Raw genomic sequence first — 16,388 nt, 5'->3', positions numbered from 1 at the left:
TGCTATTGGAAACTGAAAATTGTTATCGGGCTTCTAAGGAACATTGAAGTAAATTGTGCTAAGCATAAAGCAAACCATTGTTAACTAAAATTAGCATGCTACAGGTGAAGACAAAGCCCAAGTAAGAGTGAGAAAAGCAATCACTAAATAAATCTGTTAGACAAGGATCTTGGTCTAGCTTCAATGGCTTCTACATCCTACTCCAAATCTGAGGATAAGCTCAAGGACAAATTCGACTATCATGCATGAAAGATGACTTTGGACTTGACTTTGGAAGACCATAATGCAATGGACTACGTAAAGGGAAGAATGGTGGAGCCTCCTTCAAATGCCCCTGCTGCTGCAAAAACAAAGTACAAGAAAAGTGAGGTCAAAGCTAAGAAAATTATCATAAAGTCCATTCAAAAGCATTTGGTTGCCTATATTTCTGATTTGGAAACATCTAAGGAGATTTTTGACAAGTTGGTTGGGATGTTCAAAATGAACAATGCAAATCAAAACCTCTTTCTCAATAACAAGTTGAAAGACATCAAAATGGACAAAGGGGAGTTCTATCCAATCCTACTTCATGAGGATCACACAAATCAAGAATGACCTTCTATCTATTGGAGAAGTTCTTGCTGACAAGGGAGCTCACTCTCATTGCACTTGGAGGTCTTACAAGAGCATGGGATGTGTTTAACACCACCATCGTCATCAATGACAAGATTCCCAGTTTCGATGAATTATTGGCTAGATGCACTCAAGAAGAAACAAGGATGATGGAGAGAGATAAGCCTTCAAATGGAAATGATCCTCCTGCTTTCTCCGCTCATGCTAAGAGGAAGAACAATGTTGATCCAAGTTAACAAGGTCAAGGATTTAGGCAGGGATTTAAAGAAGGAAGACAACAACAACCACAACAATTACAAAGGCAATGGCAATCAAAGGAACAACAAGTTCAACAATAAAGGAAAAAGCAGTGCTCCCACTACTCGATATGGAAATGGTCGACCTCCCAAAAGATCAAGAAATTCCAGGTATGAGGAAAATAATGTTGTAGAAAACAAAATGAATTTTATCTTATTTACGCTTTATCCACTGCCTCTCCTCCGGATACATTGGATCATTGGTTGATTGATAATGAAGCCTCAAGGCACTTCATTTGGTAAAAGAGGCCCTCTCAAATTTGACTAGAAAGAAGACTAATTTGGAGATCATACTTGGAGATAATGCCACCTATCCCGTAAAAGGCATAGGTATTTTCACTCTTCACTTAAATCAAGGTTAAACCATTCATTACAAGAAGTATTGTATATGCCCAATTTGAAGAAGAACATGGTATCTATCTCAACGTTGGAAGATAAAGGCTTCAAGGTAGCATTCATTGATGGAAAGGTATGTATTTGGCAAAGAAACCCTAAAGACGCATTTAGACTTGGATTTAGGGTTGGTGGTCTTTATCAAGTTGGAAAAAGTCCTTGCGGAGCCATGTCTTACAATACTTCTCTTCAATCTGAATTATGGCATCGGATATTTTCCCACCTTCATTACAAATCCTTACCTGGGGTAAGGAAGATGGTCACAGCCTACAGGTATGCCGAAATTCAACATGAATCATGAAGGGATTTGTCCGCGTTGTGCAGCTGGGAAACTAACAAGGGAACCATAACCTTCAAATGAAAGTCAAACTTCTGATATTCCTCAATTGGTCCATTCTGACCTATCTGGTATGTTGTCCGTAACATCATTGGGAGGATACTTATATTATGCTATCTTTGTGGATGACTTCTCTCGCAAAACATGGATCTATTTCTTGAAGAAGAAGGATGAAGTGTTCAAATGGTTTTGTTCTTTCAAAGCCTTGGTGGAGAATCAAACAGGGAAGAAGATCAAAATATTGAGGACCGACAATGGAACCGAATATGAATCAAATGAATTCAATGAATTTTGTAAAGAGGTTGGCATTAAGAGGGAGACAATTGTTGCATACACTCCTGAGCAAAATGGAGTTGTTGAAAGGAAGAATCGAACGATCATGAAAGCCACCCATGCCATGCTCCATGACCTAAGTCTACCAAAGTTCTTATGGGGAGAAGCTGCCAATACTATCATATATGTTCAAAATAGGTTTCCACATCAAGCATTGGACTTCAAGACACCTGAAGAAGTTTTCACTGGTAAGAAACCTGATGTTTCTCATTTTAGAATATTTGGTTGTCCCGTGTATTTTCATGTGCCTAAAGAGAAGAGAAACAAGTTGGAAGCATGCAAGAAGAAAGGAACATTTGCGGGATACAGTGAAAATTCAAAGGCATAGAGAATCTATGTGCCTAGTCAACGAAATGTGGAAGTAAGCCATGATGTTACATTCGATGAAGACATTGCCCTTGGGAAAGCCAGAGAATGATGATGCTACAGAAAAGCAAGATGAACCTCCGTTCGATGAGTCTATGCCCGATGTTGAAGGCCCGATGGATCCCATTGATCCACCTCCTGGTGATCCCTCTACCTCAAGAAAAATACCTTTGTGGCTCAAAGGCACTATCGAAGATGCTAAAAAGCATATTGCTGCAAGAGGGACATTTTGTGAAAGTAAGAAGCCTAACAAATATCAAGGGTACCTTGCTGCTATGAGTACCAATTTTCAATATGATTCATGTACGTTTAAAGAAGCCGTGAAACACCAATTATGGAAGGATGCGATGAATGAGGAGTATGAATCAATCATGAAGAACCTCAATATCTAGGATGTGGTTCCTAGACCCAAAGACAAGTCTGTGGTCACTTCTAAATGGCTTTACAAAATCAAACATGGAGCTTATGGGAGTGCTGAAAAATACAAGGTCAGGTTCGTTGCTCAAGGCTTCTCTCAAAAGGAAGGAGTGGATTATGATAAGATATTTGCACTAGTTGCCCCATATACCACTATCCGTTCGATTATTGCTCTTGTTGCGTCTAAAGGATGGAGCCTACACCAAATGGATGTTAAAATTGCTTTCTTGCATGGCTCGCTTAAGGAGGAAGTCTACTTGGAACAACCTTTGGGGTTCGAAGTACAAGAGCATAGGACACGTGTGCAGGTTGAAGAAAGCCCTCTATGGGTTGAAGCAAGCCCCCAGGGCTTGGTATGAGAGGATTGATAACTATCTTATGAAGTTGCGATTTACAAGAAGCGCGGTTGATCCTAACCTATATTTCAAGGTTGAAAATGACATGCCTCTCATTCTGGTCCTTTATGTAGATGATCTCTTTCTAACAGGTGCAGACCCTCTCATTTATCAATGCAAGAGGGAGTTGGCTTCTGAATTCGAGATGAAGGACCTAGGTTTAATGCACTACTTCCTAGGCCTGGAGGTCTGACAAAAGCCAGTTAAGATTTTCCTTTCTAAAGGAAAATACATTGTGAAGCTACTCGAGAGATATGGTGGATTGCAAGTTTGTGTCTACTCTGATGGAACTCAACTTCAAGACGCTATGTGGAAGTGTTGATGGGCCCGAATTGGCAAATCCTTTCGAATATAGACAACTTGTGGGGGCCCTAATGTTCTTGGTAAACTCTCGTCCGAACATATGCTTCATTGTGAATACATTGAGTCAACTTATGGTCAAGCCTCATCACATACATTGGATTGATGCCAAGAATCTCTTGAGATATCTCCGTGGCACAGTCAACTATGGAGGGAGATATATTGTCGGGAATTTGAGGTTGCATGGATATACATAAGCTAATTGTGTTGGCAGTGTGGTGGATCGTAAGAGCACATTTGGATGATGCTTCTCGTTAGGGTCTGCTTCAATTTCTTGGATGAGAAGGAAGCAAAAATCGGTTGCTCTAAGCACCACCGAGGCCAAATACATTGCAGCTAGTATGGCCTGTTATGAAGTTGTTTGGTTGAGGAAGCTCTTTAGTGAGCTATTTGAGCACGTGTTAGATACCACTATGATCTTCTGCAACAACCAGAGTGGGATTTGCCTTTAAGAGAATCCTGTGTTCCACGACCTCTCCAAACACATTGATATCAAGTGCCACTTTATCTAGGTTATGGTACAACGGGGAGCAATAAGGCTCCAACACATCAGGACTGATGAGCAAGTCGTGAATATCCTCACAAAGACCTTGGGGAAGGTCAAATTCGTAACCTTACGAGAGAGTCTTGGAGTCGTGGAAAGACCCTCCCATGAGGGTCCTGCTTGAGTTGCACATTGAGTTCTGGGATCTCCTAGGGGCTTGGGGTAATTCTTGGAGCTATGGGTGACCATAGGGTGAGTGGTTCACCTTCCCTTATTGGTGTGTTGTGTACAGTGTGAGTGGTTCACCTTCCCCTGTGCTACCCCATGGTGACATGTGTGTAGGGTGAGTGGTTCACCTTCCCCTACGAGATACGTGTAGGGTGAGTGGTTCACCTTCCCCTACGATTGACATATGCATAAGATGAGTGGTTCACCTTCTCCTGCTGATGCCCCAGCATACATCCTACCCACGTAGTCCGGAACTCATGGTAAGTACCTCTCATCTAGCCAATGAGTTGGGAAATGTGGATAAGGACCACAGTCCTACCGATGGACGCATCGTGTACTGTCGTACTCCCTATGTCTAGGATGCATGGTGTTCAACAACTTGATCTGGGATCAATTGAGATTCTACCTCTGGAGTGACTTTTGTCAGTAGAGAGTGGTAAGGTCTTGTGACTCACTCTTGATCGATTCTTCTTCATTATTCATATCAATGTTCAACAGAGCAGAGATGAGATTCAGAGATCGTTCATGACGACATGATGTTTGATGATAATGGATGGATTGGCAGGTGGAATTCTCCCTAGTTGAGAGGGAGTTTTAAAATTGGCAACTAGGGCCAAATTCCACCTTGGGACAACTCTTTTGATGGAGATGATGATTGCATTAGATTCCTCTTTTCGAGAGGACCAAGATTGATATAAAGATCATCTCATTTGGACAAGCAAAAGTATGATTTTGAATTTATGCCCACTCATGTACAATTTGTTCAGGTCGGCCACATCATCATGTAGGCTCATGAAGCCCAATAGACATGACTCTTCACCCTCATCGACTTGTATAAATACAAGTGACCTCACACCTCATTTGGCATCATCATCACTCACACATTCTTCTCTTTCCTTCTCTCATTGGTGCGTACAACTATTGGCAGCTCCTCTCTCTCACATGTGTGGCAAGAAGGACGAGTTTTTTGGGCTGAGTTGCAGTACTGAAAATTACAGGCAGCATACCAAGTTTTACCAACGTTGACCAAGGGTTTGTTGACCAACTTTGGCAGTGATTTTTGGAGGATTTTTTCTGTCTCTTTAGACCACAATTCTGGGCACAAAAATCAAGGGAATCTGGGCAATTTGACCAGCACTGACTTCAGGGTTAACTGCAGTTTGACCGTAGAAAATTACAGCAATCTTTCTCTCTCCATTCACCGAGTTTGACCAGGTTGTTTTGGGTTGACTTTGACCTCTTGATCAAGTCGAGTTTGACTAGGAAAGACCGAGTTGTTTGAGGATGATTTATTGTTGATTTGACCATCGTTGACTTTATAGTTAGGGCTTAAGTTTGACTACAGAAATTGACAGGATTGTTTTCACTTTGAATTGGGCAGGTCAATTTGACTTTTGTACTATCTCTCTCTATTGAACTTTTGATATAATAATAAGAAGATTCGATCAAAAGGGTTTTCCCCACATTGGGGTTTTTCCCTAGTATTCGCCAAATCTAGTGTCCTCTTGTCTTGGCTTGTCTTCTGCATTTTGTTTCATGTTCTATTTGCTTTTACTATCAATGTGATTATTGTGATTGTTATTGGAAATTGGTAATTGTTATTGGGATGCTAAGGAACATCGAAGTAAATTGTGTTGAGCATAGAACATACCATTGTTAACTAAAATTAACAAGAATAGACAAGATAAGACAAGAAAAATTTATTAATGTGCAACAAATGACCATAAATAGGCCAATGGGAGAGAAGGATACAACAAGTACGAGTACAACGTGAGAGTACAAACTCAACTCCTAGAAAATGTGAAAGCTAAATCTAGGATAAAATGAAGTAAAGATGGATACAATAATAGAACAACCTCGTAAACATGTATATAACCGAATCATGTAGAATGCTAAGTGAATAAGTCCAGGGATGGAGGTCGATGATGTCACGAATGCCCGAGTCTAATAGTTGATGGCAAGGAGGGAGACAATGGCACTGGATTTCTATCGAGGAGTATGGTTACATGATCCCACGGGGAATGTAGGAGCAAGGGATACTCCTAACATCCGAGGCCAAAGGAAAGAAGCTTTGGATAAGTCTTTAAATGCTCCGTTGGGGCTAGGGAGGAACCCATCAGGTGGGGGAGCCCATGTTCGAGAACCGTCTGGTACTAAACCCTCTGATGCTCTAGATGTGAGTGAATTTATGTGTTGTTCAACACCTCCAAAACGGTCTCGAGGGTACCAGTTGGCCTCCCAAAGGGGCAAGGGGTTGAAGGCAAACCCGAGGTCTCATTGTTATACTATATGAAATACCCTGGAGCTTAGCTCGTCACTTGTTGCTCCGAACAATTGGATCAACCTAAAAGTATTGATGTGATTGCCCGAATCATCCCTGAGAAAGGCAAGGTATGTAGGATCTCAAATATGTGTCTAAATATCTCCATGATGAAGAGGGCTAGGCATACTTGGCCCTATCCTTGTTTCCCTATTTAAAGTTAGCATGCACTAGCAACTAAACAACCCTCTTTTTTGGTATAAAATGACATGAATGTACAGTATTTGTTTATATTAATAATCTGAGAAAGGATTTTGTTCATAAAAAAAAAAAAGAACATTTCCTATCGCCCCATCCAGCACTAGCTTAGAGAAAAACACAATTACGAATATACATGTAATATGTGTATATATAAGCCTATGTAATGTACTTGCATATATTTTCTTTCTTAATGCACTATTATGGGCACATGGCAAATAATTGTCATGATATAGACCATTTATAACCTCATCGCTAATCCTTTAAAAATAACATGTGTATATATAAGCCTATGTAATGTACTTGCATATATTTTCTTTCTTAATGCACTATTATAGGCACATGGCAAATAATTGTCATGATATAGACCATTTATAACCTCATCGCTAATCCTTTAAAAATAACATATGTTCCTAATATTTATTTTGTGACTTCTAAACCAGAAAACTGTTAGTTTTCCAAACCCAACAACTTGCAATTAATTCCTAGCAGATTATTGAATAAAAGCACAACTAGGTTCTTAACATAATATTCAACAGAATCACAATTACACAAATCTCAATCATATATGACAAACAAATTTATGCCCAACAAATCAGTTCATCAATAGTAATGACTCAGAACATACTTGGGCTCTCATCCTGGGATAATAGCACAACTAAGGAATTACATATACAACAAGAACCTGAAGTTATCCACTTGATCAAGCCCTAGATCTGTACTTCAATCTTCCTCAACTACCCTACATTTGTCTCCCCCGTTACTCCTTGCACCTTCCTCAAACCCTGCACACTGGAGTATCACACTCCTCCTCCTCCTAAGGTTAGTGCCATTATATAGTATGTCTTTCTCCCTCTCCCTAGTCTTGCTTTTACTACTTGACATTCACCTAAAACCCTAAACCTAACCCTAATTTCAGAGAGATTGACGACCGAGATTAGATATCACCTCACTTGAGATTGCCAAGTTAAAATTAAAACTTACTCACTAAAGTAAATTACTTTACTTTTCGTAAGTTTCTATTAGCTCATATGCCAACATATTAGTATGTGCTTTTTCCTAAGTTAAACTTAGGCTAAGTTACATCAGCACCTTGCCCAACCTAGAGCAAGTGTTTGAAGGAGAATGTGGGCAACTTTTGCACGCCTAGACACAAGCCTTGTGCACAAGTACTTTCCTGAGCTACAAACTTCAACAAAAACAAGATCCAATTATCCCTATAAAATGTACCACCAAAGATAATCATCCCTACAAAATGTACCACCGAAGATAATCATTCCAACAAATGCACCACCTAAGATAATTAATCTAATCAAAGAGTACCTAAATCTTGGCATTAATATTGAACAATTTTGATATTTTAGATTTTAGATTTCTTAAAAATATCTGATCTTTTGCACTAAATATTTAAATAAAGATTTTATGCCTAAGCCATTTTGTAGGCATCATTAAGCTAGTTGAATTTTTTTAAATGGAAGGAAAATATGTCACCTTTATTGTTTGCTTCCAAACTTCTTAGAGGCCATGTCAAGCCACAAGAAGGAAATGTGGGGTCATGCTTTGTGTGGACGTGGGTTGTGCTTTGTGTGGATGTATGAACACACAAAAATAAAGAAGGAAAGGCAAGGTTCTACTTTGCGTGGATGAATAAACATATCACGATAGACAACAAAAGGTGCATTTGTGTGGGATGTTTATAATGTCCAATAAAAGACCACAAAAGTGGATCAATGTGACTTAAAGAGTACATATAGTGTAACTACAAAGTGGGGACACAAAAGCAACTCCTCTTTTAATTCTATCAAGAACTAATAGAGATAAGGATCTAAGCATCTAGTCAAGTATCTAAAAGAAACTATATCAGAAGGTACAGGTACAAGAGGATTGTTATAAGAGACTCATCTCATCACAAAAGAGAGATGTCAAGGCATGTTGGAGTTAGTTGTTGAGGCCAAATTGGGGGACTAAGAGGCAGGCTCCTCATTTGAATCAACGATCACAATGGAAGGGCTAAGGCACTAGCAGATGATGTTCTTGAGGGTGTGACCAAGGCTGAGGGGGCCTAGCCACATGATCTTGGGGCAACAAAAGAGTAAGGGAGCCCAACTCTCCTAACATTAGAAGTCGTGGGGAAGAAGCCTTTGATGGAACACTAGTTGCTCAACCAAATCTAGAGAGTAGTGCTTTGAATGATGGGAACCTGACTTTGAGTATTGCTACAGTTGATCCACTTGCTACATCGGCGGCCTCCATCCTGGGGTTGTTAAGGGTCTTAGTGAGGTCAATCAACCCATAAGGGGGGTTCTCGACATGTAATCCAATATCTCATTGATCTACATTAAAGTGGTATGGATCTCCACCTATCACTCCTTGCCTTGATCTGATCAAGGATGAGGGTAACCACATGATCTTGGGGGGGCACTAAGGCAAGGGAGCCCAACTCTCCTAAGATCCAAGGTCATGGGAAAGAAACTTTTGATGGAACCCTAGTTGCTCAACCAAACCCAGAGAGTAGTTCTCTAAAACTTGGGAACTTGACTTTAGGAACTCCTAGAGTTGATCCATTTGCCACACTAGCAACCTTCGTACTAGGGTCTAGAAGGGTCTTGGTGAGGTCAATTGACGCAGGGTTACCCCCGCTTACACCCACAATATGCATGTAAAATGCATAAGCACATTTTTCCCTGGAATTTAACTCACAAACGAGTCAAATCTTCATTTAGAGTATGGTTAAGGCCCCTTTACTCAAGTCTTATACGGAATGATTTCATAAATCAACCATAGCCTAACCCTTAGTCAATATCCTTTCCTTTCGGGACTCATTAACCCTTATCCGCGCATATTAACCATACCCGCTCTTTAACTTTGGTTAATGCGGACTTAACCCATAAACCTTCATCCCCTTTAATTCTATTATAACTCTCGTATAATGGGAATATACACAAACACACGGGAACTTACATTTTCCGCTTTTCCATAGCCTTGGCGCGTTTATCGATGCTTACCTTTATCAGGCTCATTCTCCACCGTAGGTTGATGGGAAAACCCCGCTCCGAACACATAAGCCAGACTTCAAATAATAATGAACCACGTTCATAAATCGTCGGGTCCACACATCAAATACACATCCGTAGCGCAGCTCCTTCCTTTCTCCAATCACCGATCAAACAACTTGCATGGAAATCCTCCACCCTCGATCAACTCTCGCAAGATCCAACGGTTCACAAGGATTTCGGGTGGACAAATAGCACGAGGATTACCCGCCCGAAAAGTGGTTTCCTCTCTCCTCCTCGCTGCTACATGTCGCTTGGTTAGTGGAATCAGTGACCACTCCTTTTTACCACTTATGGTTTCTACCTCGCCCGAAATACCACTTCCGCTTATAAACCCACCTTTCTTCTTGGTTAACGTCCGGACTTGTTCACGCCTGATGACCGTAGATCTTCAACCATCGACGGCTATGACAGCTCCTCCAGATTACTCTTCCACCAACACTTCCAACTAATCTCCATCGTTCAATTCTTGATTCCCTTCTGCGCGATTTAATCCTGATCGTTCATTTCCTTCGACCTCGCCCGTTGATCTCCAAGATCCAACGACTCCTATGCATCGACGACTCGCCTCTTCGTTCGTCCCTTTGCTTTGACTTTAATTCATTTTCTCAGTGTTTTGTGGTTTCAGGTTTTTCTTCAGGGTTTTGACCTTCCACTCTTCCGCTACTCAACGTTCTCTGAGCTTAACTCTGTGAATTCTCACTTCGCTATCTCTCCAAAGCTTCACTCTAATCCTTCAATTGGACTCGATGATCCATTATGATTCCTCCAAATCACTCTTCTCCTCTGCGTAGTTCTACAGAATATACAACTTTCACGTAATTCAATCATCCAATATTCATTTCACACATCTATATAGTTTTGGAATAAACCTTTGTATATATAAATATGAACAAATGATTACATATCGAGACTCTCTGTCTCTCAGGCCTAGTCTTCAATATTAGTGGCCTCCTCCTCTTCAATCTGCCCGTAGGCTTACATTTATACATAGGACTCTATAACCAATTTCCTGGTTTAGATCCTTAATCTACTGCACTGACTCCTAAATGTCCTCTCTAGTTCCTCGAATCATGAAACTACCTTAAGAGTTATAATTGACTTCTAACTCTCTCGTCATTATTAACCACTCATGTTCTCCTTCATTCGAGAGCATTTACAAACATCCTCACAACATCTAATTAATTCCTATTCTAATCACTTAAACATTAATGATTACATACATAGGAATCCAACTTCCTTGAAAATACAAGACCCCCTATGTCTACTAGAATACAATTAAATTGTTGAGCTGAATGCTCCTGCATCAAACTCCCAAGGTTAAAATAATCATGATCTCCTGATCATGTGTTTCTGATCTTTGTCTTCTTGGATCCCATACTTTGTTCTGTAATTTGTCTTTGGTTGCTGCTATTGTTTGTTGTTGTTCTCCAGGTTTCCATACTTTATGTTGCATTATCCCACTGGCTATCCTCTCACAGTCTGTTGTTGTCCTTCTTTTCTTGTTGCTCCTTTGCTTTCTTGCCCTGTCTTCTTTTAAGACACTTTTATCGTTATCCTTCTTATCAGTTCGATCTCTCTATTCAGTATATCTTCTGACTGATACTTTCTGTCTTCTCATTGAAGTTGTTGGATTCTTACTTCCACCCTTTCATCCTTACCCTCTTTCATGATTATTTTTGTTTTCACTGAATCATGACTTTCCAGCATTCTCTCCAGCAATTGAGCATCTCTGTTCCATGGATTAAATTCTTCCACAGAATCTTCTTCTTTCATCTTTATTTGGCTGCTCATCTGTGCTAAATTCCCTCCAGCATCTACAACTAAACCTGCACTCACAAAACACTTGTTAAAATCAAAAACATAAGGCTTCTATGCCTTATCTTCCTTTGGCAACAATGCAGTTTGCTGCTCTGTTTCTTTCTCCTCTGTCAGCACATCAGTATGTTGTTTCATCATCTTTAAAGAATTCTCTAACGGACTCTTAAGACTGTCAGGCTTCAGCTAGTCTCTCTTCCACATCATCTGCTCTAATGATGTCTTCCTGCTCTTGTCCACTGTAGTGAACTCCTTCCTCTGCAATCACACTGTCATACTCTAAATTTCCCAGCAAATACTCCAGCAATGCAATTTCTCTGTAACACTTTGAAAGTACTTCATCATCACTTATAATCCCTACGTTTATAACGAATTGTCAGTTTGAAAATTACAAGGCTCAACAGTTTCAACTGTTGTTTCACATATCAGTTCTTCAAACTGAACTTCATCTCTTTTCCCACAAGAAATTATCCTTGTGCGGTAATAGTTTCATTACTAAGTTCTTTCTACTACACTCCTTCCTCTGCAATCACACTGTCATACTCTAAATTTCCCAGCAAATACTCCAGCAATGCAATTTCTCTGTAACACTTTGAAAGTACTTCATCATCACTTATAATCCCTACGTTTATAAACGAATTGTCAGTTTGAAAATTACAAGGCTCAACAGTTTCAACTGTTGTTTCACATATCAGTTCTTCAAACTGAACTTCATCTCTTTTCCCACAAGAAATTATCCTTGTGTGGTAATAGTTTCATTACTAAGTTCTTTCTACTACAATAAGTCATTGCCTTCCTCATTCAAGAGATATTCTCCCTTATCCTTTACTTCAGAGTATTCATCTTCTGAAAGATACTTTTCAATACTTTTGATAGCTTCAAAAGATTGCTCATCCTCTACAAAACACTCCTTTGTTAGTGACCAATCATCAAATGTCCTTTCTTCCAAGGTTAAATCCTTTGCATCGGTTTCTTCCTTCTTAACATCTTTCAGTAGATGTCCTCCTTTTTTACTGACTGTCTCAACAGCGTCCATGGTTATTTCCACTGTGACTATCATCATGATGCGCTAACAAACTATCAGTCTTACAAACATAAGACCCTATGGTACCACTTGATGTTTTAGCCATCATATCTCCTTGTCATTCCAAGTTCTCTTTATGACTCAAAAATTCCCTGATGGTCTCCTCTTCAATCTCCTCAAGCCCTTCACTTGGTTGTTTGATATCTTTCCCCAACTGTATATGAGACCTATCTATGTCATCTTCTTCCAGAACAGAATTTAGATTCTGCTTGTCTTCTTCCTCCTTTATGATAATATCAGAAAATTGTCCTTCTTTACATGTTTCACCTGCAAACATACACAAATTGTCAGATTTAAAAACATGTAACCTTTTGGCCTCACTTGGAGTTTCAGTCTTCAAGTCTTCATCTTCACTCAGAACTTCACTCTGTTCTGCTTCACAAATGGACACTTCCATTTTCATTTCCAACTCAGCTTCTCTGAGTTTTTCCATTAGCCACCTTACTTGTCTCTGTTGTAACCTTCTCTACAACTTCTGCCACTTCACTGGCTTCTTCCTCCATTGGCTATGGATATTGGATATGCCGATAGTCGATGAGCGATATGGCGATATCGTCGATATGCGATGAGGCGCAATCGAAGATCGGAGAAAATGAAGATCAGGGGAGCATTGTGGAATGGCTGGAATGAGCAGATCCGACGATTTATGAACACGGGCATAATGTTTTTGAAGTCCGACTAAGTGTTTCGGGTCGGAGTTTTGCGTGTATTTCCCGTGTATCCTATGTATCCCGATAGAGTTGAAGTCCACGGATTTTAAGCCAAAGAGCGATTAAACGCTTCCGATACGTTTGTGGGCCACAACCCACAGGCCTCAGGATCGAAATTTATAAAGAATGGGGAAATTGGTTTACCCCAAAATCTCCTTTCATCCTCCATCATGGGGTCGTTAAGGGTCTTAGTGAGGTCAATCAACCCACAAGGGGGGCTCTCGACATGTAACCTAATATCTCATTGATCTACATTAAAGTGGCATGGATCTCCACCTATCACTCCTTGCCTTGATCTGATCAAGGATGAGGGTAGCCACATGATCTTGGGGGGGGGGGGGGGGGGGGGGGGGGCACTAAGGCAAGGGAGCCCAACTCTCCTAAGATCCAAGGTCATGGGAAAGAAACTTTTGATGGAACCCTAGTTTCTCAACCAAACCCAGAGAGTAGTTCTCTAAAACATGGGATCTGACTTTAGGAACTCCTAGAGTTGATCCATTTGCTACACTAGCAACCTTCGTTCTAGGGTCTAGAAGGGTCTTGGTGAGGTCAATCAACCCACAAGTGGGTCCTCGAGATGTAACCCAAGATCTCACTAATCTACAATCTAAAGTGGCATGGATCTCCACATATCACTTCTTGCCTTGATTTGACGAGCGACCATGATAAAAGACGTGATCCTTTCAAAGACCTCCAATTGGGACAAGGCTAGTAAAGAGTCGAGACTACACTTTATGCCCAAACAACTATCTCATGAAGACATTCTAGCAACTACGGGCGGTTTAGTAAAAGAAACTGAAGAGTCCACACACGCTAGTACGAGTTCGAGAGGCACACCAAATAATTCCCATGATATAATCCACTTATTAACCTAATAACCAATAAGATATCATTTTTATGATTATCTACATAGTGTAAGTCATTAATCAAACCCAATTTTGACTTTTTAAACCCCTAAATAAAACCAATTTTCAAGATGATATAAAATTCACTAGATCTTTATCCCCAAATGAGTAGGTAGCATCTATGACAATTGATCTCCTAATCTATGAAAATTGATCTCTTAAAATCAACCATATGACATTTGATAAGTCATTAACTATAAATATTTGGTATAGAAGATTAAAAAATCATAATGATGTTGGAAATCAATTTTTTTCCTCAAAATTCTTGTTATTGCACTAAATATCTAGAATTAGGAATTTCCACCCACTTGCTATACCATGTTGTGGGGGTTGTTGAGATGATTAATTCTAACAATTGATACTTCTTTTAGGGATAATATTAACAGATATGGGGCAATTTTATGTTCACTATTGGTCAATTTCCATGAAAGTACTAAGGACAAGTGGAGGAAGACCCATTTATAAGAGGATTCACCCTAACCACCATAGTTAGTATAAGGGAGGATGGAGTTAGGAGTAGATATGTTCCCATTACAAGTAAGATTTCAGGCACTCGAAAGAAGATAAGGTGTTTGATATGAAAGAAAGGAATAGAGATAAGGATGTCGCCATGTGTCCTTCCCAAATCTACTAGCAAGATCTAAAAGGATTAGGTCATCATCTCTTGTGTGTGACAATACCATTCACTTGGAGAACACCAAGGTTAGGGAGGGGGGGGGCCGATAACAATGACAATGCTTTAGGGCTTGCAACCCATACCTTTTAATCATTAAGCATTTTACAAAGGAGTATATCCATTTGCTCCATGTCTCCACATCAAAATCTTTTAACATGGGGATGAGGGAAGTCCGAGTTCCTCAACTCTCCAACTTCGCTTAGCTGTAATTTTTACTTTTCTTTTTCTATGGAAAGAAGCATTGCATGATTACCTCCCTTCCATTTGTATAATTAATCCCAACTCCTTTATTCATGCAACAATCAACCTCAAAATTGTGCATCCTACTTGAAGAAATTGAATGCCATTAATGTCATGAGGATTTTGGCATGTTTGGAATTCAAAACTCAACTATTCAATTAGGAAAGGAAATGTACGTCCATGTTGGTCATCTAGAATCTATCTTTAAAGGACACCATGCTCTCTCTGTTAAAGAAACTTCAAAGAATGAAGAAACCCCTCATCTTGAAAATGGCCAAAATAATCTTATAGACGATTAAAACACCAAGCACACTAACACTAACCTCCCCCAAGATAATGAGGAGGAGGCCCCCATTGGATGGACCCTAAAAACCATTCAATTATCAACCTCAATAATAACAATGAGATTTGTTGTGGTAACAATCCTGCTTCTTTTGTTTTGTTTTGTTCTACGTTGCTATCGATCATAATGCACTACTTTGTTTTCAAGTTTAAGACTATATATACAGGAACAAGATATACTTGTCTCCCTAAGTTTGTACTATAATAGTGGATACACAAAGAAATATCCAACCTTAAAACTTTTTTTTGTACCTACAAATATTTGTTGATATATTTAACTTATTTGTCTAAGAAAAGGCATTCAAAAGCACAAGCCTGAAGGGATCATGTTATGCAAGCTCTTTAGACCCTACGAATCCACGAGGATAGGACAATTGGTGTGGGGCTAGATGTTCATGCACGTGTAAGTACATATTTACTATCTCACATTCTTACTGTATCTTCAATTTTGACCGTGAACGATCTTACAATGTATCATTATTATGTTTGTAGGTTTGGCTAAGGCCAACCTTGCACATATAGGCTCAAAACCCTATTGGGGAAACTGCCCCACCTCCTAATTTGTGTAGAAACACCCAACAATCATTTCTATTTTTACCGATTCAAGTGATTCACACACTCTTAATATGCATGATTTGGCTAAGGGCGTCATCAAACGTTACACTCTCTCTTGTGCTTGGGTTTCTTTCTCTCTGTAGGGCAATTGTTCTTGGGTTTTCTCTCTCTACATTTTTGTTCCTCTTGTGCGACATCTCTTCAACTGTCGCATTGTCCTAGTGCTTGTTTATGTTGGTCCTTATTGCAGAATTTGGGTTTGTATT

General features: G+C 39.7%; 1 protein-coding gene across 9 annotated transcripts in view; it reads right to left on the bottom strand.

Moving 5' to 3' along the window:
- YAK1 (YAK1-like protein 1) overlaps nucleotides 1-16,388 on the bottom strand; it is a 130,333-nt gene that overhangs the window by 68,382 nt on the left and 45,563 nt on the right. The window lies entirely within an intron of this gene.

Source organism: Pinus tabuliformis, chromosome 7, assembly GCF_031772625.1.
Source record: "Pinus tabuliformis cultivar Carrire ecotype Pingquan chromosome 7, CPIR1, whole genome shotgun sequence".
NCBI lineage: Eukaryota > Viridiplantae > Streptophyta > Pinopsida > Pinales > Pinaceae > Pinus > Pinus tabuliformis.
Note: the sequence above shows the minus strand (reverse complement) of the source record. Positions and strands in the feature narration are given on the sequence as shown.